General features: G+C 44.0%; 1 protein-coding gene across 2 annotated transcripts in view; it reads left to right on the top strand.

The window, feature by feature from the left end:
- Positions 1 to 5,546: 5,546 nt before the first annotated feature.
- The window catches only part of NCOA2 (nuclear receptor coactivator 2), a 212,934-nt gene continuing 192,735 nt past the window's right edge, over positions 5,547 to 25,745 (top strand). The window contains exon 1 of one of the 2 annotated variants that reach the window (XM_075826133.1): positions 5,547 to 5,709. The gene's annotated coding sequence lies outside the window, so the exon portion shown is untranslated. The remainder of the gene's footprint in view (positions 5,710 to 25,745) is intronic. The other variant, XM_075826140.1, reaches the window with a different exon arrangement.

Here is a 25,745-nt window from a genome sequence, read left to right as displayed (position 1 = left end):
GCCTCCTGGGATGTTTCATCCCATGTGACCGCTGTAGCGTCATCGTAGGAGGCCAAAGGAAGGAAGGGGTAAGTGAGCGCTTTTTTACGCAGCAGAAATTCTGTCTGAAAAATGGCACCAGATTGTAGTGTGGTTTTTCAAACGGAAGGTGCTGCGCGTTCCAGGTCGGATACGCTGCGTGTTTTTTTTTTTTTATGCATAATATCTGACCCGGGGGAACTCATGCTGTTAAAACCGCATATAAAATAAACTCATCCAAAAATCACATGTTTTTTTTTTTACCACAATTTTTAACCCTGTCCAGTCTGCCTAGTGTCAGAAAGCTTAGTCTCAGTTGCAGGTCATGGGTCCTCCAACTGGATAATGATCCAAAACGCAGCTAAAAACATCCAAGAAAGAGCAAAACATTGGACTATTCTGAAGTGGCCTATGAGCCTTGATCGAAATCCTATCGAACATCTGTGGAAGGAGCTGAAACATGCAGTCTGGAGAAGACCCCTTCACACCTGAGACAGCTGGAGCAGTGTCCCCACGAGGAGTGGCCAAAATACTATATACTAAATATAATTTATTTTACTTGTCCTAGGGGACTTGAACTAGCGATCGTTGGATCACTTGAATGATATACTGCAATACTGATGTATTGCAGTATATTGTGAGACTGACACTCCTATAAAGCCCTACCTAAGGGAATGGCAGACCTGGGGGGCCTTCATCAGGCTGCCAGGCCAACCAACGACGCCTCACGATTGTTGCAATGTTACAGGGGGCCGTCCCCATTTCTAGCCATTTAGATGCCGTGGTTGCTATTGACCGCGGCATTTAACGAGTTAAACGTGAGGGATCTCGCTCGTTCTATGGAGCTGACTCAGCCCGTGAGCCCACTCAATACTCTCCCACCTGACGTGCGCCTAACACGGATGTCGGGAAGGGGTTAAACTCTCCAAATCAATGTAAAAACGGATGCATTTTTTATGATGCAGATTTTCAGTGAGGTTCTAATTGCACCGCAACATGTAAATGGACTCTTAAGATTTTCTTTCACTGGTACTAAGGGGCCTAGGCCAACTCCATGCTCAGCAGTGATGTGCTTTATACCACTCCATCGCCCATTTGTCATTGTGCTTAGTGATGTAAGGCCGTGTTCACACAGGTTATTTTCAGGCTTATTTTATAGCGGAAAATGCTCCTATAACGCTCCCAAATACGCTTAAAATAAGCCTGCAAAAGGTTTTCCATTGATTTCAAATGCACTGTGCTATTCACATGAGGCGTATTTCTACTCTGCTGAATTAAAAAAAAAAAAAAAAGCCTAAAAAAAATGCAAATAATTCAGTCAGAAACACACAGCAAATAGTGTGTTTATGCCACGCGTACTGCTGTAGAAACGCTGTTTATTTTCTTGCCGCGATATTACCTGCGGATTTTGTGTTGGCAAGATTTCCAGCAGTTTGTTTTTTTACTGCGTTTCTGCTGTCATTTCTGTACAAACCACAATAAAACAAATCTGGGTTAGAATTTCTTCTCCCCATTAACCCCTTCACGCACCAGGACGTGCCAGTACGTCCAGGTGCAGGGGGAGAAGTATGGAGCGCCATACACTGCGGGGGTCAGCTGTGTATTGCAGCTGACACACGGGACTAACTGCCAGGAACAGCGATCGTGCGGTTCTTGGCCATTTAACCCCTCTAATGATGTGGTCAATTGTGACCACAGCATCTAAGGCGATAAATGGAGCGGTGGTGATTCAATTGCGGAGTGCTGATGGTTGTCATGGCAGCCCAGGGGCCTCACTGCATTCAACCTGCCTCTGTTAAGCCCATTTTTTCCCTTAAGAAATGTTAAAAAAGAAAAAAAAAAGTTAACATAACTGCTATCTCCGTATCTGTAAAAGTCAGAACTATTATAATATAACATTATTTAACCTTCACGGTGAATGTCGTAAAAAACAAAACAAATTTAAAACGCCCAAATTGCTGTTATTTGTTCAAATTCACCCAAAAAGTTGCATATGCCCCAAAATGTTACCAATAAAAACTACAGCTCGCCCCACAAAAAATAAGCCCTTACATTACTCGACTGAAAAATTAAAAAGTGATGGCTCTCAGAATATGGCGACAGAAAACTATTTTTCTTTTTAACAAATAGTTTTTTATTTCTAAAAGTGGTAAGGCAAAAAAAACGAATTTGGTATCGCCATAATCGTATCAACCCATAGAATAAAGTGAACATGTCGTTTTTACTCCACAATGCACACCGTAAAAACGAAAAACACACCAAAAGACGGCACAACACTGTTTTTTTTTTTTGCCCGTTTCACCCCACAAATAATTTTTTTCAGTATCCCAGTACATTTTTCAATACATTTACTGTACTTGATGGCACCAGGAAGCATATTTATTTTGTCTAATGTAGAATAGGCGTTTCTATATACAGTGGGTCGATACCGTCTTTATCATCTTCATTGCATAAAGGAGACGTGGAGGATTTCCAAGCTTTGGCAATCAGTAGCTTAGCAGCGAGTAGTACATGGCATGCCAAGCGTTTGAAATCAGTGGGTATCCTGCAAAAAACTCAGTGTGAACTCACCCTAAGGCCTCATGCACACGACCGTGCTCTTAATTACGACTCGTAATTACGAGCACGGCCGGCCACGGGCAGCCGGCCGCTTTTGCGAGCCGTGCTCCCATTATAAAGTATAGCAGCACGGCCCGTAAAATGAAAAAATAGAACATGTTCTATTTTTTTAACGGCACGGGCACCTTCCCGTGAGAAAACGGGAAGGTACCCGTGGCTAACAGAAGTCTATGGGCCCGTTATTGCGGGTCATAATTACGACCCGCAATAACGGGTGTTTTTACGGTCGTGTGCATGAGGCCTTATAAGGCTGGCTGCGTTTTTTCATGCAGTTTTAAGTGTGGCCAGATGTTACATCAAAGTCTAAAGTAAAATATAGAATTCACTGCATACAACTGCGTTTTGGTTTGTGGTGTTTTTGAGGCAATATTGTGGCCAGTGGCGTTTTTTTCCAAACACTGCATGCTCTGGATATGGCGGGTTTTTTTTTCAGCCATTTTTTCCATTGGCTTCTCTTTAGGGCTTCAAAAGAGCCAGAAAAAAATCATGTACAAAATGACATTAAATGAAAAAACCCACACAAAAAACGCATGTTTCATTTGAAAACCGCTGGCATTTTTAGAAGCGTTTTTGATGCAGTTTAAAAGGCCAGAAAAATTCTGTGTGAGAAGGCCTTAGTATGTTTTTAGATGTTGTGAAGCTGGCCATGAAAACACAAGGACACTCTGGCACACACGTTGGATTCTCTGCGAAAAAGTACGCTGCGTACCCGACCTAGAACCCGCAGGGAATTCCGGTCAAAAGACAGCACCAAATGTGGTGCAGATTTTTAGCCGGAATCACCACTGCGGGAAACAGAGCAGAAAAAAGTCAATATTTGCCATCCCTGGCGTTGCCATAGTAACACGTCCCTGCTCCCCACGTCTGATCTCCGAGCAACCCGGCCTCCTTTGATGACGTTGCAGCCCATGTGGCCGCTACAGCATGTAATTGGCTGCAGCAGTCACATGGGATGAAATGTCATCCCAGAAAACTAGCGGCACGGAGAACACCCAGGGGAACAAGGAGCCATAGCTATGACAACGCCAGGAGGGTAAGTATAGACTTTTTTCTTAATTTTCAGATTTGCAGTATTTGTGAAGGAATCGGCTTTTTAACCACAAAAATCTTAAATTTTTACTGTAATATGTTGCGGATTTTCCGCACTGAAATCTGCTGCCAAAAATCCGCAGCTTATCCGCCCAGTGTGCACATACCCTGAGAAACACCATAAAAGACGCAGTATAAGCGTAGATTTCCCAGCTCCAAAATCCGTTTTGTAAAGTAAACTTAGGCCTCATGCACACGACCGTAGCTATGTGCACGGCCGTGATTTTCGGGTTGGCCGGCCACGGAGTGACACGCGAGCCGCCCGCAAATCGCGGGCTGTGCACATGGCCGCGTCCATTATTTCCTATGAGCCTGGACCGCAAAACACGGCCGTAATAAGACATGTCTGTTCTTTCTGCGGTCCAGGCTCCTGGGCCATGCACAGACTCGGTTGTGTGCATGGGCCCATTTGAATGAATAGGGCCGCAATTCTTCGTGGATTTTCGGGGGCAGTGCGGCCGCTAAAGCACGTTCGTGTGCATCGGGCCTTAGGCCTTTTTTCAGATGAGTGTATTTTACAGCCGTATACCATCTGTTTTCTGCGGAACGTAATACGGAGCTAATGTTATTCAATGAAACTATTCACATGGGTGTATGAAATACGCGCATATTTTATAAACTTTCATCCTTATTGTGGATGAAACACTCCCATTGAGGTCTATGGAGAGTTATTAAAAAACGGATGCATCTGTATTTTGTCCTTATTGTTATTCCATTTTCTCCCTACAAAACAGCCCAGTAATACGGATCTGTAATACTGATGCAATACTGACGACATACTGATGCAATATCATCTGTAATACCATGTTTACAAGTACGCTCGTCTGAAAGAGGCCTAAACCACACTCAGAAGTGAGCGGCCACTATAGGGTTCCCAGTTGCGCTCTGTATTACGGCCACACGCTGCTGTGTATGAGGTGTAATCTATCATGGGCATGGAATTAACATGAGGCAGCCTGATTGGGCCCCATGCGCGTGGCCGTAATTTTGATCCGCAATTTCAGATCATAATTGCGGATCACAATACGGACCCATTAGTTTCTATTGCCCACAGACACCTTCCTGTATATTTACGTGAAGGTGTCTGGGCCGTAGAAAGGCTCCACAAAAGATAGGACATGTCCTATTTTTGGATTTTACGGACAGTGCTACCATACTTTATAATGGGAGCACAGTCCGCAAATACGTGTGGCTGTCCGCAGCCAGACGTAATTACACACCGGGATTACAGCTACGGCCGTGTGCAGGGGGCCTTATAGTCTGAGGGAAAGTTACAAATATAACGGTCAATTCACACTTTTTTTGAGTGAGCGCTAAAAAATGGCCCAAATTGACCTCCATTGGTTTCAATGGGAGGCAGAGGCTTTTTCCCGGGCAACTTTTGGCCGTGAGTGGCAGAAAAAAAGCGGTGCTGCCATTTCCACCTCTGACCTGCCAATGAAATTAATGGCAGGCAGAAAAAACTTGCGGCGTTTGTTATGAGCGTTTTTTTGCATTTTAGATTCGATGGCTGCGGTCAAAAAACGTGGGAAAAAAGGGCAATGCTGGCATTAAAAAAAATCTCTCAAAATTCTTTCATGATTTTTTCTGCCTGCAAAAAAGCTCCGGTGTGAACTAGACCTATATGTATTATATCACCGGCTGCAGGAGGCTTCCGCTAATAATCATGTTATAATATTATAAATAGTGACAGGACTGTACAGCAGCCATAGACTGGGAGACACTGTGACATACACGACAGTGTGGAGGACGGGCAGGATGCTGCTAGAAGCGGCAGAGGATATGGCAGTGGTGGGAGGAGGAGGTGGCGCCCTCCCATGAGGTGGAGGAGGGGATCCAGCGCTCGGAGGGTGGTTTGGTTGGTAGGAGGAGGATCCCGGGATAAACAAGCCTGACTATCCTGCTGGATGAGGGAATATGGCGGCTGTGGATCTGCGCACCCCCCTGGTTACCCGGCCAGCATTGCCCATTGAGTAGTAAGCGGTAAGCATAGATTGTGTGGGGGAAGCTGTGGGGCCAGCTGTGTGCTGCAACCGGCCGGAGGGTGAGGGTCACAGAACAGCTGCAGCTCCTGCCCGGCGACAGGGGCACATGTAGGGGCGGCGGCTGCGCGGAGTTGTGTGTTGTCACTGGCAGTGTTGTTGTGGCAGTGCAGTGCACTGGTGTGTAATACTCGCTATTATTATAGCTGCAGGCGGGCTGCATGACTGACTGCGGCTGCTGCATGTACCATGCGACTGGAGTGCGATTCCTCTCTGCAACTTTCTTTTTCTCTCCATAGATGTCAATGGAAATGTTGTGTGTTTGATTCCCATTGACTTCTACGTTGTGTGACTGTGGGCAGATGGTGTCAGATGGTACATAAGTTGCAGTCACCAGTTCTGGTGCCCCCAACATCATATGCAGGTTGTGTACCCCTTTGTGTGACATTGCAGGACATTTCTGGCAGCAAGCATTGTGTGCTCATACCCTCAGCCTGGTGGGCTACATGGCCACTATGATCGTGGCTGTAACAATGCGTCACAATGTGCCAGTGCAGCTGAAACACCACCAATACTTGCACCTATTTTTTTTGCAGCACTAATCTATGACTTCTCTGTATATATGACTTCACATTGTGACGAAAAAGTCCTTTGGTCTGTTATTTGTTGGTACTGCTGTCACGCTGCACTTTTTAACCCATTTAGCAGTTTTTTTAAATCTTTTAAAAAAAAAAAAAAAAATGTTTTCTATAAAACATCTAGCAGTAAATCGACGTCAAGGGGGCAAATATATTTTCTTGTGTGCCCCTTGCCCAATGGCAAAAAATCTTGGAATGCGCTTTGGATGGAGGGGGGATGTTTTTCCTCTAGGACCAGGATTTTATAAGAGATGCAGGTCCGTTACTGTGTGTCTTGAGAGTGACCTCCCCGGCTCGAGTACATAGCACGTTGTATGTGTGTGTTAAATAAACCAGGCCTGCCGTGCTGTCAGCATACATAGTGACAGTACACAGTCTAAGCCGGACCGTTCCTTGTATATAAGACTGGCATAGTATTTGTTTGCTAACTGTGAAGTATAGCGCCATCACGTGCTGCAGCGCTGTACAGGGTCTGCACCCCCAATATCATTTTAGGAAGCTCATCATTTAACCTTGTGTGCAGTGTGGGAGAACGTGTAGACACCATGCTAGTATACTGTGACTGTTTAATAAGCCCCATGCACACGACCATAGTGGGTTTTTTTTAATGACCGCAAAAACGGATTCGTAGTCATCCGCAAATACAGTTCGTTGTTCATTGCAAGAAAAGAGGGAGGCTACAAATAATGTCACCAACATGACCTGACCCCTTGAAAAGGTCACATGATTGATCAGGCGCCATTTTCTTGTGGAGTCCCCAGCCGTCGCATAGCAATGCTTTGGCAATTACAGATGCAAATCTGTAGCCGTCCGGGATTTTTCATGCGCTCGTAGACTTCTACGGGCAGGTCCGTACTGCGGATAGGAATAGGACATGTTCTATATTTTACCGATCGTTGTTACGGCCCGGACACCTGTGTAAATATACGGAAAGGTGTCCATGGCCTATAGAAATGAATGGGTCTGCAGATTATCCGTAATTAAGGATCCATAATTATGGATAAAAACTACGGTCGTGTGCACCGGGCCTAAGCCAGCAATGTATAGATGAGGGGTCCGCAGCCTTCAGCACTCCAGCTGTTGTGGAGCTACAGTTCTCATCATGCCCTGACAGACTTTGACTGGAATAGTAAAGTCTTTGGTTGTTAGAATACGCTGAGAGTTGTAGTTTTATAACCGGAGTGATGAAGGTTTATGATCCCTGGTATAGATTTTTGCGTTCATAGATATTACAGTGGTCTGACATTTAGCCCAGCAGATTCATTGTTTTTGTGTATTTGCGGCATTTTCTTGTCATTCAGTGACCAGTTCTTGGGAAAATGTCCCCCGGTAGTTGTGGTTGAACACTGACTAGAAAATATTTTTGAAAGCAAAGGTTTTTATGGTCGTATCCTTGAATATGTCCTAAAAGGCTGAGAAAACTCTCGTCAAGCTCAAAGTGATGCCCCATAAATTAGCTTTGGCGTGTGTCACGATGGGCCAGAAATCCAGGCAGTGTTATTCTGTGCGAAACAGCAAAAGAAATGTCATTATGTGTGGTAAAGTAGTTAGAAAACGCGGCAACTCTTTTCCAATTATGCTCTTGTGTTACTCGCTAAACTATCTTATCTGAAAGGGATTTGAGCTCAACTGCTCAATTAACCCAAAAACGAAGAAAGTAAAAAGTTTGCTCCTATTCCCTTCTGACCAAAAGGACTTTTAAGTTTTAACGTTCGTGTAATTCTACGCAAAACCTGTTATTTCAGTATCCCGGTCTCCCTGAAGCTGGCCATACGCCTAAAATAGTGCGGCCGATCGATCTGTGGGATCATTTGTAAGGCTTTATTCCGACAAACCTGCCCGTTTTGCGTCTGCAAAAAACGGACATGTTTGTCATGCGTTGCAGTTCCGTGTGGCTTCCGTGTCTGTTCCGTGTGGCATCAGTTGTTGTCTGTTTATGTACATCCGTATTGTGGAAGGAAAACGCTCATTGAGATCTATGGAGAGGGATTCCCATCAGAGACATTTATGACATATCCACGGGATGTGTCATCGTTGCATTTATCTCTAGAACGGGGCCCCCTAAACCCCGTTCTACTGCTCCGTGTGGTGGCTGACACGTGTGATTTCCCACCATGTATTACCGAAATAGCGTATTTCTCAGAGCTAGGCTGTTTCCGTAAGTCCCATAGAACTGAATGGTCGTTATGGAGACAGCGTAGCTCGCATGCTACGCAGCTTCCGTGACTGCCATTCATTACTATGGGAGTTACAAAAACAGCGTAGCAGAATGCCTCCAAACATCTGCCCATTGATTTCAATGGAAAAAACAGCACTCTGTTCCGAAGGGCCGGTTTTTTACGCGGCCATTTTGAAAAAAGGCTGCGTAAAAAAATTGGCCGCGAAAAAGTAGTGCAGGCCACTTCTTGGGATGTTTTTGGAGCTGTTTTTCATAGACTCTATTGAAAACCGCTCCAAAAATGGCCGTAAAAAATGCAGCGAAAAACATGAGTGGCTTAAAAAACGTGTGAAAATCAGACGTTTTTGAGTTTGCGTGTGAACATACCCTTACATTCTGCAAAAAACTGATGGAATACAGATGTAAAATACACTAGTCTGAAAGATGCCGAATACTGATTAAGGCCTCATGCACAGGAACGTAAAAACGGCTGTGATTACGGGCCCATAGACTTCTATTGGCCACGGGTACCTTCCTGTTTTCTTACGGGAAGGTGCCCGTGCCGTTGAAAAATATAGAACATATCCTATTTCAGGCCGTAATTACGGCACGGGCATGAACATAGAAGTCTATGGGGTTCCCGTAATTACGGCACGGGCAGGCCCATAGAAGTCTAAGGGGCTCCCGTAATTACAGGTGGCTACGTGTGTGCACCCGTAATTACGGGAGCGTTGCTAGGCGACGTCAGGGGATAGTCACTGTCCAGGGTGCTGAAAGAGTTAACTGATCGGCAGTAACTCTTTCAGCACCCGGGACAGTGACTACCACTGGAGTTAATAGTATTAAAAGTTAACTTACCCAGAACTCTCTGCTTCTTCCTCCAGTCCGGCCTCCCGGGATGACGTTTCATCCCATGTGACCACTGCAGCCAATCACAGGCTGCAGCGGTCACATGGACTGCCGTGTCATCCAGGGAGGTCAGACTGGATGTCAAAAGAGGGACGTGTCACCAAGACAACGGCCGGGGTACGTATGAACTTCTTTTACTTACAATCGCTGCGTTCCGCTGCGAAAACTCTGCCCGAAATGGCTGCCCCTGCTCTCAATACACCACTGATAGAGAGAAGGGGCTGCCGATTAATGCAATGCAATTTTGCATAGAAAACCGGTCCGTAAATACGGGTGGAATACTGATGACAACAGACCCGTATTTACGGGCACGGGTCCGTAAATACTAGTGGAATACGGGTCGAATACGTGTGACAAAGGACCCGTATTTACGCCAGTATTTACGGGAGGAAAAAAATATGTTTGTGTGCATGAGGCCTTAATCTGGAATACGTTACATAGTTTACTATCATCTACCAAAAATGTATATTTTACTGTGCAATCCCTCTACAAGGTCACTAAAAAATATATTAAAGAGAATAAACTTCAATACTAACCCCTGTGGTACCCCTCTAGTAACAGTGGCCCAATCTGAGTACGTACCATTAATAACCGACGAGATACTCCATGATAGCATCTCTTAGTGCCTATTCACATCAGCGTTGGTTCCGTTGATGGCTTTCGTCAGACCTTTCTGTCGGAGGAACCCATCAACGGAAAGGCAAACTGAAACCATAACTTCCGTTTGTATTACCATTGATTTCAACAGCAATTCTTCCATTGCCAATGGTTTCCGTTTCTCTCCGTTCCGCAAGGTTTCTGTTGTTTTGGCAGAATCAATAGCGCAGTCGACTGCAAACGGAAGCAATGGTTTCCGGTTGCCTTTCACTTGATGGGTTCCCCTGACGGAACGGTCTGACGGAACCCAACGCTGATATGAACAGGCACTTAGTATACTTTCAAACATTTTATTCTCAATAGAGGTTAAACTTACAGGCCTATAGATTCCACGTTCACTATTTGACACTTTTTATGAATATTGGCACCACATTTGCTATTCGCCAGTCCTGTGGAACAGACCCAGTTATTATAGAATCCTGAAATATTAGAAATAATGGTCTGTCGATCACTGTACTTCCCTTAGAGCTCGGGGTGTATGCAATCCGGACTCGGTGATTTGTGTATTCTAATCTTTTTAAGGTGATGCTGCACTTGCGGAAACGCCCTTAGACGTCTATGGGTGAGTCCGTGCCGCAATTGCAATTGCAGGTCATTTCTACGGCCCGGACACACATCCGTAAAAATCCGGAACGGTGACCGTGGCCTATAGAAATGAATAGGTCCACAATCTCATCAGTAATTACGGATGAAAACTGCGGTTGTGTGCATGGGGCCTTAGACAGGTGACATTTAATGGACAATTTACTTTATCCCTCTGCATTTCACCCACCATTCAAATTTTCCTTTGTAAATACAATGGAGAAACAAATGTACAATAAGTTGGCTTTCTGCTCATCACCCTCCACAATTTTTCCCTCATTACTTTTTAAAGAGCAAACACTTTTGGCTTGTCCACACGTAATGGAATTGCTGCAGATAATTTCTGCAGCAATTCCGCAGAAACTAGAAGGATTTCCGCTGTGGACAAACCGCACCATTTCCTGCGTTTTTGACTGCAGAAAATGGTGCGTATTTTGCTGTGTTTTTCTCAATGCTGGGAGATGGTGACATCTCCTCTGAAAAACGCAGCAATTCAGTCCACTTTCCGTAGCAGGAATTGACATGCTGCAGTCCGAAAAAAACGCAACGCAGGTAAATTTCTGGCTGGAATTTTTATGCAGCATGTAGATGAGATTTGTTAAATCTCACCCACTTTGCTGCTACTGTATTCTGCTGCGTACTTGAGGCCGTTTTTAAAAACGGCCGCGTAAAAAACTGCCTCGTAAAAAGTGCATGTCACTTCTTGAGCAATTTTTCATTCACTCAATAGAAAAACAGCTCCAAAAACGCAGCAAAAAACGCCAGTTTCTTAAAAAACGGATGGAAATCAGAGGGTGTTTTCCTTGAAATCCGCTCCGTATTTTCAGCCGTTTTCGGTTAAACGTGTGAACATACCCTAACAGCCAATTGGATCACCCTCCACTGGTAAACTGTAAGGCTATGTTCACACGCTTCACAAAAAACGGCTGTAAAATACCGAGCGGTTTTCAAGGGAAAACAGCCTCTGACTTTCAGCCATTTTTTTATACATCAAGCATTTTTGATGCGTTTTTTACAGCCGCTTTTGGAGCAGTGTTTCTATTGAGACAATGAAAAACGGCGCCAAAAACGGCTCAAGAAATAATATGCAATTCTTTTTTACGTAGAGTTTTTTTTTTTTTTTTACCCCGTGGGAACGAAACGCCTTTTTTCCCATTGAAATCAATGGGCAGATGTTTGGAGGCGTTCAGCCCCCGTATTTTCATCTGTTTTTTTGGGGCATTTACGGCATCTGAAAATAGGACATGTGAGCGTACCCTTATGGGCAACATTGGCACTTTTTCTTAGATTAATTTTTGCGCTTAAGGGACATTGTGTCAATTAAATGTCCAAACACGGTTACCAACACAGGAAATATTGACCGCTGAGGGGAAAGAAGCATCAGAACGTAGGATACAAAGGGTACAAAGTATTCGATCGTTTTTAGGTTAGAGAAAGTGGCATAGACTTTAATGGGGTATATTTCCGGTATAATTTTTCCCCATGATCGCAGCAAAACTAAAACACATTTGCAACAGTTTAGAAAAGAAAAAGGCTCATGAAATTATTCACAAATTATTGCCATAAGGTCTCTGTCATGCTTCCGTGTTTATTGCGTTGATCATTGAAAAACCGTGGTGACCATACATATAAATGGTTTTATTTAGTTTTCCTTTCTTTAAACACTTTTTTATACACATGCTGTTTTCCCCAACATGCAGCATGTTTTATCAGGTCAGATCATGTTTTTATATTGGTATAGATCAGTTTTTGCACAGTTCACATTTGTGTATTTGTCCCAATTTTTTTACATCCCTATTTCAGCAACATTCCAAATACAGCAAAAAAAAAAAAGTTAATCCTTTAACAAAATATGGAACAAATAGGGATGAAAAATGGACAAAATACGATCCAGCAGAAAACTAAATTTATGGAAGGACAGATGCGTCACACGACGGACATCACAACGGCAACTGACGGACTGCATTGACTTGGGTTCGGTCGTGGTGCCTGTCGTTTTGACGTGCAGATTAGCGCTGCGTGCGGCACTTTTCCTTCCTGTCTAAAATGTGAACAGAGCCTAGAATGCAGTTGATTCCGGGCCCTGCAGGGGCATTAACCCTTAGCAGTGTCTGTTGTTTTGAAGGGTGTTGACATGTAATTGACAGCAGCTGTTTTGTACAAGTGAGGTGGTACCAGGTGCAGTACAATTATACGGCTAGTTCCGCGACTTCTCTCCTAAACCTCCACCCATCTGAGTAAATGAGTTTGTAGTGTAATTTTTGCCTCGGCACCTAAAATGAGAAGGCCTGGCTGAGCGTGCCGGGAGATCGGGTTACACGCACAATCATGGTATATAACAGCTTGATACTGTAGCTGGGCCTAATGTTTACAGCAGGCAGATCTGCATGGGATTTTATGCTATTCCAGAGAACTGTACAATGTGATGTCATTCCTCTATCCAAATACAGAAGCTGCTCCTCCGAGTGTATGGGGGAGCGATACCGTTAGATGGCTGAATGCCTTATCGCCTCACTGAATAAATAATTCATGAAAAGCTTTACTTTAATGTAGCCACCCAGTGGCTTTTTCTCCCCTTCACAGCCTATATTCGCTTATTAGCAGAATATTGCGGCTATTTCTGTTCTGTACATAAACAAATTTTAATTTCGCAACAAAAATAAAATCCTGTTGGAAAAAAAATACGAATCACATCTTTTACTATGTGTGAAATTAGTTACAGAATCTTAGAGATCGACATAGTTAAAATTGCATGCAGCAGTATAATAAAGATACGGGTGCCACGGGGGTTGTCACCCGGCTTTCCCATGCAGTGATGGCAGCATTTTCAGGACATAAAGAGGACCTGTCACTTCCCCTGATGTCTGTTTTAGTAAATAATTGTGTTCTCATGAAATAATTCTGGAGCAAGTTTTCTTCGAACTCTGCATTGTGCCATTCTTCTATTAGTCCTCCTGGAAATAAATGAATCAGTTGACAACTGGATGTTACCATTCCCCTTGTAAACGTGCCGTGTCCCTGCCACAGTCTGACAATGTCCAGTCTTCGTTGACCGTGTCAGAATGTAGGGATACACCATATTGACAAGGGTAATAGTAACGCCCCGTGTAACTTTTTTTTTTTTTCCATATATTTCCAGGAGAAATAACAGGAAGGGCACAATGCAGAGTTATAAGAAAAGACGCTCCAGAATTATTTTATTCATGGGTAATACAAGTATTTACTAAACCAGACATGTCGGGAGAGCTTACATGTCCTCTTAAAGAAAAGCTTAAAGGCATGGTGTCGCCCCAAAAACATGTTTTTTTTTTAAAATTTAAACATTTAGTGTGTGGGTGATTAAACATTGTTCAAATTTTTTTTATTTTTTTCGCGAGTCAGGAAATATTATAAATTTTTTCAAATTTTTCAAAATTTATAATACTACCCATTTTTGGTCACTAGATGGAGCTGTTTGGAGCTAGTTCCCAAAATTGCAGCATTGCAACATTGGGTTAAAAGCTATCGCTCTAGTGAGCGCTCAGCATCCCCCCCTCCTTTATCCTGGCTAGTGCCGGGATAAACGAGGGGTTTGAAAGGTTTAACCTGCTACACTGTGTGTCGCCATTTTTTGAGGTAACTCACAGTGTAGTAGGTTTACATGCAGTAGTAAACACACACAAACACTAACATACATTGAAATCGCTTACCTGCTCCTGCCGCCGCGGCCCGTCCGCTCCCTTTGCTGCCGCTGTCCCATGTGCACTTGTCCGGAAGCCGCGACCGGAAGTAGTAATATCACTGTCCGGCCGCGACTTCCGGTCCACAGGAAAATGGCGCCGGACGGCGCCAATTTCGAATAGGACTGTGTGGGAGCGGCGCATGCGCAGTTCCCACACAGACGCCGTACACGGCAGTCAATGGGACGGGAGCCGTTCGCAGTCCCTATGGGACTGTGGCTGCCGTATTCCATGTCTGTGTGTGTCGTTAATCGACACACACAGAAATGGAACAAAAAATGGCAGCCCCCATAGGGAAGAAAAAGTGTGAAAAAAAGAAACAGTAAAACACAAACACACAAATGAAAATAAACGTTTATATTAAGGCACTAACATCTTTAACATATAAATAAAATATTTGTGATGACACTGTTCCTTTAATAATAACTCCTGTAGGACCTCTGATGGCAGCCATATTGCTTGCAACGCAGATTTCCCAGAAACCGGTATAATAGTGGACATAAGCGGTGGATGCTGTGACTCCGCCAGAGAGCCGTGGGTTTCATATGTAGTCATCCCATAAATAGTTATGATTAAAGTTGCACCATCTGCGTTACTGCGTAACCGTGCATCAGTTATATGCTTAAAACACAAGGTAAGGCCAAGTGCACACGACTGTAGTTTTTTTCTGTAATTACGGATCCGTAATTGCGGATAAAAATACTGATCTATTCATTTCCAATGGCCACGGACACCTTCCCGTATATTTATGGTTAAGTGGCCGACGGAACCCATTGATGGAATTTATTGATTTTAATTTCCCGTCGGGTGTCCGTGGTTTCACTGGAAACAATTGCCGACCGGATCTAACAGTGCCTCCAACGTAAATGTGAACATGGCCTAAGTGACATTTTTCTGGAGCAGATAATAATATGGTGATCTTGTGTCTCAATACTTAAAAAAAAATATTAGTAGTTAAGCTATGTTCACATCTTCGTCAGGGCTCCGTTCCGGCGTTCCATCGAAGCTTTTCGTCAGAACGGAGCCCTGACTGACACAAACGGAAACCATAGGTTTCCGTTTCCATCACCATTGATTTCAATGGTGACGGATCCGGTGCCAATGGTTTCCGTTTGTCTCCGTTGTGCAAGGGTTCCGTCGTTTTGACTGAATCAATAGCGTAGACTACTGCGGTATTTATTCCATCAAAACTACAGAACCCTTGCACAACTGAGACAAACGGAAACTATTGGCACCGGATCCGTCACCGTTGAAATCAATAATGATGCAAACGGAAACCTATGATTTCCGTTTGTTTTATCATGGTCCCTTTCTGCCGAAAATCTGACGGAACGTTGGAACGAAGCCCTGACGCAAAATGTGAATGAAGCCTAATGCCTCATACACACGACCGTTGTGCCGCTCGGGCCGTTTTTGACGGCATCCGAGTGGCACCCGATAGTCTTCACGGACCCATTCACTTTAGCAGGTGAATCGGGTCTGTGAAAAATGGCCCGACGGCACACACAGTCTTGTGCATGAGGCGTTATACATAAATGTTTTCTATTCGTCATGATTTTGCTCACATTAGCTTGTGCTGCAGACAATGTAGGGTATTATTTATTTGTTCTGTATTCCCATGTGCCTTACTATTCACACCGGTCTCATTTCTCTATTATACAAACATCTGCTGCTGTGTATTCTTCATTGTCCCAGCCCCTTCCAGGACTCTCAGAAGACTTGTGCTTCAGGTTACGTCATCATGTTTGAGATAAGACTCTGTTCACACTTGCGTTAAAATCTTGTACAGCATTTTATAGCAGGTGATTTTGTGAATCAGTTATGCCCTGCGGGTATGCCCGTCATATCAGTCATTTGGTCAAATGTCAGAAGCATAGGCATCTGTAGGCTGCGTACATATCCATTGGGCTCCACTGACCCGACATATGCCAAAGGAGTGTCCATTTGGCATATGTTGTGAAGGTACGTGTTGCCATGCCCTTTTTTTTAATGTGTGGAATAGCGCAGTCCACTTCAATACAGAGAGATCCAGGGTGAAAAAAAGTAAACCTTGCAGCATCATTTTTTATTTATTTTTTCTGTTTACAATGGGACCCTATAGGTAACGTATACACTGCCTCTAAAGGGGCATAATTCAGGAAAGTCTCCCAATGTATACCTCCGAAAGGATTGCTTAAATGCTGTGTGGCTGGAGCCTTATGAATATACAGCAGCACTGCTCTTCTGTGTTAAGCTTTTTTAAGTTTGGATGCATGACGTACAAGTTATAATTTTAGGTGAAAAAACATTCAAAACTGCACTGTGTGAATAAGACTTTAGGCCTCATTCATACGACAATATTGTGGATCCATGAGGTGTGGATGTGTAATACGGCGCCCATACAATCCCATGGACACATAGGGTCAGTTCACACGTTGCGTAAATACTGCAGATTTTCCGCAGCAAATACAGTAGCAGCAAAATGGATGAGACCAAACAAATCTCATCCACACGCTGCGTAAATACGGAGCGGAAAAAACGCTGAGGAATTTTATTCCGCAGCATTTCAATTGTATTTGCGTAAACGCTGCTTATTTGTTGCGTTTTCCCAATTGAATTCAATGAGAGGTAAAACCGCAACAAAAAGCCCTTTGCGTTTTTTTTTGTAGCGGTTTCACAGCGATTCCGCCGCAAAAAAACACAACTCAGAAAATAAATAAATCTTATACTTACCCACGAGTCTGTTTCTTTTTCCAGGCCGGCCTCCTGGGATGACGGTTCAGCCCATGTGACCGCTGCAACCAATCACAGGCTGCAGCGGTGGTCACATGGGATGAAACATAATCCCAGGAGGCCGGCCTGGATGATGTCAGAGGACGCTTCATCCCATGTGACCGCCTGTGATTGGCTGCAGCGGTCTCCTGGGATGAAACATCATCCCCGGAGGCCGGCCTGATAGCAGGCTGGCTAAGTGCTGCAGTTTTTCGCAACGGACATTCTTGGTGAAAAACGGACCCGCAGTGCAGTTTTTTAATCCGCAGCATATCAATGGTATTTACGTTTTTGCAGATTTTTTGTTGCAGGTTTTCCCCATTGAATTTAATGGTCTGGTAAAAACCGCAACAAATGCAACAATGATTTGTAACATAAATTGAACATTCTGCGGATTAAAAATCCACACCGCAGGTACATTTTCACAGTGGGTTTTTTTCCACAGTGTTTGGAGGAGATTTGTTCCCCTTTGCTACTACTGTAATATGCTGCAGATTTTCTGTCTACAAATCCAGGTGGTAAAATCTGCAGCAAATGTTCCCTGTCTGAACACAGCGCGTCGCACGGACCTATGTTAATGAATGGGGCCGTTCAGACTGTCAGTGAATTTCACGCAGCGTATGTGCGCTACGTGAAACTCATGACATGTCCTATATTTGGCCGCGTTTCGCACTGCACGCACCCATTGAAGTCAATGGGTGCGTGCAAAACGCGCTCGGCACACGGAAGCACGTGATTCGCGCAACAGTAGTAAAATGAGATTTGCAGGTGACACTCCACTGCTATCTGAGCCAAAAATCCCAGCTGTGCACACCACTACGGTCGTGTGCATGAGGCCTAAGGCTATGTTCACACAGAGTATTTTGGGGGAGGAATATCTGCCTCAAAGTTCCAAACGGAATTTTGAGGCAGATATTTCTCCCCCAAAATACTCCGTGTGAATAGCAATTATCGCGCCGTTTTTCGCCCGCGGCCATTGAGCGCCGCGGGCATAAAACACGCTTTCTCCTGCCTCCCATTGAAGTCAATGGGAGGTCGGAGGCGGAAGCGCCCGAAGATAGGGCACGTCGCTTCTTTTTCCCGCGAGGCAGTTTTACTGCTCGCGGGAAAACGACGCCGACGCCTCCCATTGAAATCAATGGGAGGCGTTCTCGGGTCGTTTCTGCCGAGTTTTGCGACGCGGTTTCCGCGTCAAAAAACTCGGCAAAAGACCCCGTGTGAACATAGCCTAAAGATGTTTTGGAGGTTTTAAATGTTTCTCTAGTTCTAATTAATGTTGCGAAGAGAAGTATTTTAGTAGGAATTTCCATACACAGCAAAATGTTTATTGTATTTGTTATTGATATTCATCTGCTTAGTACTCTTCTCAGTGAATGATTGACATGTACTGTATAGTATCTTCTATGACCGGATTAGTGTGGGTGTACGCTATTTATATCTATGTTCCAAAACATATTATATGCTGTAGCTTGATTATTTTTTTCTTTCCCTCACGTATTTTGGCCTTTTACTAAGTTTGAAGGGGTTTTTGGTATACTGCTCATTCTTCACAGGAAGTGTGGCACCTTTTATGTGTGTTTTCAATAACCGCGTCATATTTGTTTCTCTTGTGGCTGAAACTGACGGCATCTGACAATAATTAAGAGACCCAATAAAGAAGGTAGACACAAGATGGGTTAGGGTGCACTTACCCGTGCCGTACGTGCATTGTATATTTACTCTGCGGAAATATAATGCAATTATGCCACGCACCCTTAGGGTCAGTTCACACATTGTGTAAATACTGCGGTTTTTCCACAACGGAACTCGTTGCGGAAAATCCGCAGCAAGTACAGTAGCAGCAAAGTGGATGAGATAAAACAAATCTCATCCACACGCTGCGTGAATACTGAGCAGAAAAAAATGCCCAGAAATTGACCTGTGGTGTGGAATTTTATTCCGCAGCACGTCAATTGTCTTTGTGTAAACGCTGCTTATTTTTTGCGGGTTTTCCCCATTGAATTCAATGGGGAGGTAAATCCTGCAACAAATAGCGGTTGTTGCGTTTTTTTGCGATGGGTTCGCAACGATCCCGCTGCAAAAAACGTAACTCAGAAAAAAAATAGAAACTGATACTTACCCAGAAGTCTGTGTTCCTCCATCCAGCGCGGCTTCCTGGGATGATGTTTCATCCCATGTGACCGCTGCAGCCAATCACACGCTGTAACGGCTGTCACATTGGATGAAACATCATCCCAGGAGGACGACCTGGATGACGTCAGAGGGCCGGCCTCCTGGGATGGCGCTTCATCCCATGTGACCACCGCTGCAGCCAATCACAATTTTTTTTCTGACTATTATGAAAATAGCAGCACATGACAAAGCCGTAAAAATGAGAAACATCTCCTGTAAATATACCCTTAGGCTTCTTTCACACAAGCGTTAGTATACGTTTACCGCTCTTCTGTCAGAGGAAGAGCGGATCGAAACATTAAACATTCAGTTGCTTTCCGTTTGTCTCCGTTCGCTAGGTTTCTGCTTTTTTTCACGGAAACAAAAGCTCTGAAGACCACACTTTGTTTCCTTGCAAAAAAACGGATACCTAGCGAACGGAGACAAACAGAAAGCAACAAACAAAATAATTACCATTGATTTTGCTGGTAATTCTAACGGAACTATTGCTTTCCGTTTAATGTTTCGATCCTCTCTTCCTCTGACGGAAGAGAGGTAAACATATACCAACGGTAGTGTGAACTTAGCCTTCGCTTTCTATAAATGTAAATAGTGGCATCTGCACAGTACCACTGTAGTTCATCTGAGGCTTTATTCACATCACATTTTTTGCCTACGTTTAATGTAAATGTGGGGCAAAATCTCCCAATGTATAGATAAATGTCGGCTGTGACAGGTGACAGTGGCATCCGTCATCATAGACTTTAATGGTATCTGTTAAACGGGTACGTCGTGAACTGGGGTCATGAGATGTCGTGATGTATCTGTTGAACAATTGCCATTAAAGTGTATGGTGACAGATGCCACTATTAGACCCTGTAAACACAGTTTTTTTGCGCTGATTTTGACGCGAAAATTGCGTTGGAATCGACGCCAAGTAATGGACAACATTGCCTCGCGTTGATGTCAATGGGAAGCAGAGGTGTTTTTGTTTTTTCCCGCGAAGGAAAAAAAATCCACGGCGCTAGTTTCCGAGCGTTTTCCGTGGGTGAAAAACGCGCCAAAGAAGCGCAGGCAGGTCAAAATCTGCCGACAAAAAACTCAGAGTGAACTAGGCCTTAGGCATCCATTTAAAGGATCCGTCTCCTATAGACTATAATAACGTATCTGTTAGATGTTTGCGGCGTATTCGTACAGTCACACGTATCATTGTTTGATCATAAGTATCATATACCAGGGTTCTCTGCCAAGCCTAAGTGTCCAGTTGTTGTAGTCCGTGGCTCCCAGCACCCCTCGGTATAGTTGTATTTGTTTCTTTTTACAGATGTGAATTTAGCCTGTGCATGTAAAATTGTAGCTGATATTTCAGTGCAATAAAATACAGCAAATACGTTTTATGCATATGCGCATCATTGTGCTCGCTTATTCCAGGGCTCATGTGAAAATCAAGCGTAGATGTGATTGACAGAGCCCATTACCCAGAGCGCGCGAGAGGCTCATTCACACGCCCCTGCATTTTCTCACCACACACTTTTGTTCTCTGCCTTGAAGGTTTGAATGCAAGTGAGCAAGCCATTCACCTGCTGAGTATTCTAATCCTTCCCCTTGCCAGGGGCCCACAGTTTATTTGCACACTACGGTTTTATTCAGACATTGTGATCGAGGTGTAGTTAAAACTGCATCTGAAAACTGAATCGAAACGCAGTAGAAATGCATCCGGTTTTCAGATGCGTTTTTTTCAATGTGGTCTTAACTGCAACTCAACCACAACATGTGAATACACCCTTAGGGCCCATTCACATGAACGTGAATAACGTCCGTGTGCTGCGCATGGAAATCACGCACAGCACATGGACCCGTTCACACATGCGTGAGTTTTCATGCAGCGAGAGTCCACTGCGTGAAACTCACTGCATGTCCTATTTTGGTGTGTTTTCACATACCTACGCGCCCAAGTCAATGGATGCGTGATAGCCACGCACACAGATGCACATCCGTGTGCGGTGCGTGATTTGCGCATCAATTCAATTGAAAATAATAATTAAAAATAAAAAAAAGATGCTTTGCGAGTGCGTGAATAACGCATGCCACTCGCAAAGCACACTGATGCATAATACAACACACACGGACCAGATTCATGCGTGTTTTCCACGAGCGTAAATCTGATACGCTCGTCTGAATGAGGCCTAAGTGTGCAATCAAACGTCCGCACCTCAAATGTAACACTTGAATACACCCTAAGGGATTATCTACACGAACGTTATATACATCCATGTGACAGCCGTTTAAACAATGGCTGTCACACGGACGCGTGTATTCCAATGGGGCCGTTCACATGGCCGTTGTTTTAACTGACTTTGTGAAGGGTCCGTGGAAAAATAGGACATGTCATAGACTCAAATGATCCGTGAAAAACGGCTGTTTTTCCTCCCCGAGTTTGCACTCGGTCGTTTGAATCTAGCCTAAGGGTAAGGACACGCATGGCGGATACGCTTCATAAAAGTACACCGTGTACACATCCTGGAAACAGCAAGGATTTCCACCTGAAAAACCACACCAAATTGAGGTGCGTTTTATTTTTTTGCGTGGAATGTCCGCTGCGGAAATACTGCAGGAAAAATAATAAACCGGTTCACACTTACCGCCGGCCGTTGACATGGCGACGCGTCCCGCTGTTCTGAGTATTGACAGAAGTGATCGTATGCTGCACAGGCCTTTCTATGACTTCATGAATCCCCAGTTTAGCAACTGAATTAACTACTTTTGTGCTTATATTAATGTTATTTTGGATTCCGTAGACAAATGAAAGAATAAAAAAAACTGAGCGTTTTAACTATGCCATGGACTTTGCGATGGTCCTGTGGCGAGGGTCAGGCATCACGATGTTCTGGCTGGAGAAGCCCATGTAGAAACATATTGAGAAGCCGTGGTCCACACCATAAAACACTTGTGAATGAACGTCTAGGCCACTGAATGGTGTATAGTGGTTGGTGCACATGGTGGGTGTGCGGTTTCACCACTCGCATCTTGTACCGTTCACCTCACCGGAGACACTTTTTCCATTGACTTGCTGCAATATTTATAGATAATGCATTATCCATTAGTGGAAGCTGCGGCGAGGACTTCAGTGTCCCAGCCAGACCTCCCTGCATGTTCCCAATGGGCAAATGGGAGAGACCTCTGCTCTGATCGTGCTTTTCATTTAGGAGGGATAAAACCCAGCTGGTTTCCTGAGATATCCGGATGAAAACAAGGACATTATTTGTGTGTTTAAAAGGGCCTGTTCACATCACGTTTGGCTATCCTGTTGAAACGTCTGTTTGTTTTCTACAAAGTGGATTCATTAACTGATCCATTGTTTGTTGTTTTTTTAATGGGGCTTCCCTATTACCAAAAAGTTTTGATTGTCTTCAGTCAGGATCCATTTTTCTAATAGGACAGACAAACCGAGATAGGCTGCAGCGGTCACATTTGATGAAACATCATCCCTGGAGGGCGGCCTGCAAGACGGCAGAGGGATGCGCCGCCATGGCTATGCAATTATAAAAAAAAAAAAACGTGTGCAGTGTTCTGCAGCGGACATTCCGGCCGAGAAACTGCAACACAATTTGGTGCCTTTTTTCATCGGGAATTCCCTGTGGCGCCCAGCGTCTCCACCCTGTGTAAACGTAGCCTAAGGGTGTATGCAGATGGTGCGGTTAGAATCGCATCTAAAAATGTATCCGAAAACCGCGTGCGTTTTTATCCCGATTTATTGCATTTTTTTTTAAAGCTGTTTGTGTTTCTACTGCAACCACATCGAAAAATGACAGGGAGTCTGAGGTAGTTTAAATTCCCCCCTTTATCAACATAGTTTTAGTCTGCTGCGATGTACCTGACCTTAAAGAGGCTCTGTCACCAGATTTTGCAACCCCTATCTGCTATTGCAGCAGATCGGCGCTGCAATGTAGATTACAGTAACGTTTTTATTTTTAAAAAACGAGCATTTTTGGCCAAGTTATGACCATTTTTGTAGTTATGCAAATGAGGCTTGCAAAAGTCCAAGTGGGTGTGTTTAAAAGTACAAGTCCAAGTGGGCGTGTATTAGGTGCGTACATCGGGGCGTTTTTAATACTTTCACTAGCTGGGCGTTCTGAAGAGAAGTAACATCCTCTTCTCTTCAGAACGCCCAGCTTCTGACAGTGCAGATCTGTGACGTCACTCACAGGTCCTGCATCGTGACGGCCACATCGGCACCAGAGGCTACAGTTGATTCTGCAGCAGCATCAGCGTTTGCAGGTAAGTCGATCTTACCTGCAAACGCTGATGCTGCTGAAGAATCAACTGTAGCCTCTGGTGCCGATGTGGCCGACACGAAACGTCTGAAAACATGATTACAGTACGGGACCGTTGTCCGGCAGCGAGGCAGGGACTCCTAGCGTCGTACATAACTATGATGCTAGGAGCCCGGCTCCCTGCACTGTGTTCGGTCCGGTACTTGCGGCCGAAATACGTCCGTCAATTACGGACGTAATGACCTTGTGTGAACATACCCTAAGTCTGTAGAGGCCACACGGCTCGTTGTTGGTGGCACCAGTGGTTGGATCCTCGACATTCATGGCATATTTAATCGATACGCCATGAATGTCTATAGTAGGGAAACCCTCCAGTACATGAACAGTATGAGGCAGCCAGAAGTGACGGAGGCTGCAGTGGTAAATCTGGCATCATTTCTGACGACTTGTGTATAAACGCGTGCCTCTTTCACTGTGTTTATTTTTGTGGTGATTTAGTTTCCCTTGAAGCAAAAACTTGATAGGCATGTATAGTGCAATTAGAGAGGTAAAGCACACACACCCTGACTGTTTGCAACACCATGTGTCGAGGACATTCTCTCCTTAGGCCAATGTGTCCCTGATGTTTTACATGCAAATGTCGTTTATTTTTGTTTTATGTTTGCAAACATTTACAGGAGGTGTGTGTGTGTGTGTGTGTGTGTGTGTGTGTATATATATATATATATATAGTGTGTGTGTGTGTGTATATATATATATATATATAGCAGAAAAAGAATTGCGACAGCACCCTGCGACACTAATGCCACCTAAACCACTAAATATAAATAAATATGCACTAAAGCTAAATCTACTTATAATAGGGAGGTTCTTAGTGCACATTTTCATCAAAAAGTGTTTGCCCACCTGCCACGACAAGGCGACCTCTGTAAGGTGGGAACCTACGCTGCACATACACCCAGAACTGGGACTAACCCTACATATAAACCTGGGGATGGTAGGATTCAGCATTGAACTAATTAAAATCACCCAGGGCAGAATGGGAGGAGTGCAAGAACAAAAATGGAGGCAGTCACTAACCCCACATATATGGATCACATAAACACAACAAAAATTTGAGCAGCACATTCCAACAAAATTATATAAAATGTGTATGCAGGTGCAGGAACACCTGTGACTGCAAATATTTACAGGAGGTGTGTGTGTGTGTGTGTGTGTGTGTGTGTGTGTGTATGTATGTATGTATGTATATATGTATGTATATATATATACACACACTACCGTTCAAAAGTTTAGGGTCACTTAGAAATTTCCTTATTTTTGCAAGAAAAGCACAGTTTTTTTTTCAATGAAGATAACATTAAATTAATCAAATACACTCTATACATTGTTAATGTGCTAAATGACTATTCTAGCTGCAAACTTCTGGTTTTGAATGCAATATCTACATAGGTGTATAGAGGCCCATTTCCAGCAACCATCACTCCAGTGTTCTAATGGTACATTGTGTTTGCTAACTGTGTTAGAAGGCTAATGGATGATTAGAAAACACTTGAAAACCCTTGTGCAATTATGTTAGCACCGCTGTAAACAGTTTTGCTGTTTAGAGGAGCTATAAAACTGACCTTCCTTTGAGCTAGTTGAGAATCTGGAGCATTACATTTGTGGATTCCATTAAACTCTCAAAATGGCTAGAAAAAGAGAGCTTTCATGTGAAACTCGACAGTCTATTCTTGTTCTTAGAAATGAAAGCTATTCCATGCGAGAAATTGCCAAGAAACGGAAGATTTCCTACAATTGTGTGTACTACTCCCTTCAGAGGACAGCACAAACCGGCTCTAACCAGACTAGAAAGAGAAGTGGGAGGCCCCGCTGCACAACTGAGCAACAAGACAAGTACATTAGAGTCTCTAGTTTGAGAAATAGACGCCTCACAGGTCCTCAACTGGCAGCTTCATTAAATAGTACCCGCAAAACGCCAGTATCAACGTCTACAGTGAAGAGGCGACTCCGGGATGCTGGCCTTCAGGGCAGAGTGGAAAAGAAAAAGCCATATCTGAGACTGGCTAATAAAAGGAAAAGATTAATATGGGCAAAAGCACAGACATTGGAAAGAGGAAGATTGGAAAAAAGTGTTATGGACAGACGAATCGAAGTTTGAGGTGTTTGGATCACACAGAAGAACATTTGTGAGACGC

Source organism: Rhinoderma darwinii, chromosome 5 (assembly GCF_050947455.1).
Source record: "Rhinoderma darwinii isolate aRhiDar2 chromosome 5, aRhiDar2.hap1, whole genome shotgun sequence".
Taxonomy (NCBI): domain Eukaryota; kingdom Metazoa; phylum Chordata; class Amphibia; order Anura; family Rhinodermatidae; genus Rhinoderma; species Rhinoderma darwinii.
The sequence above is the reverse complement of the archived record's forward strand: the minus strand, read 5'-3'. Positions and strand labels throughout refer to the sequence as shown.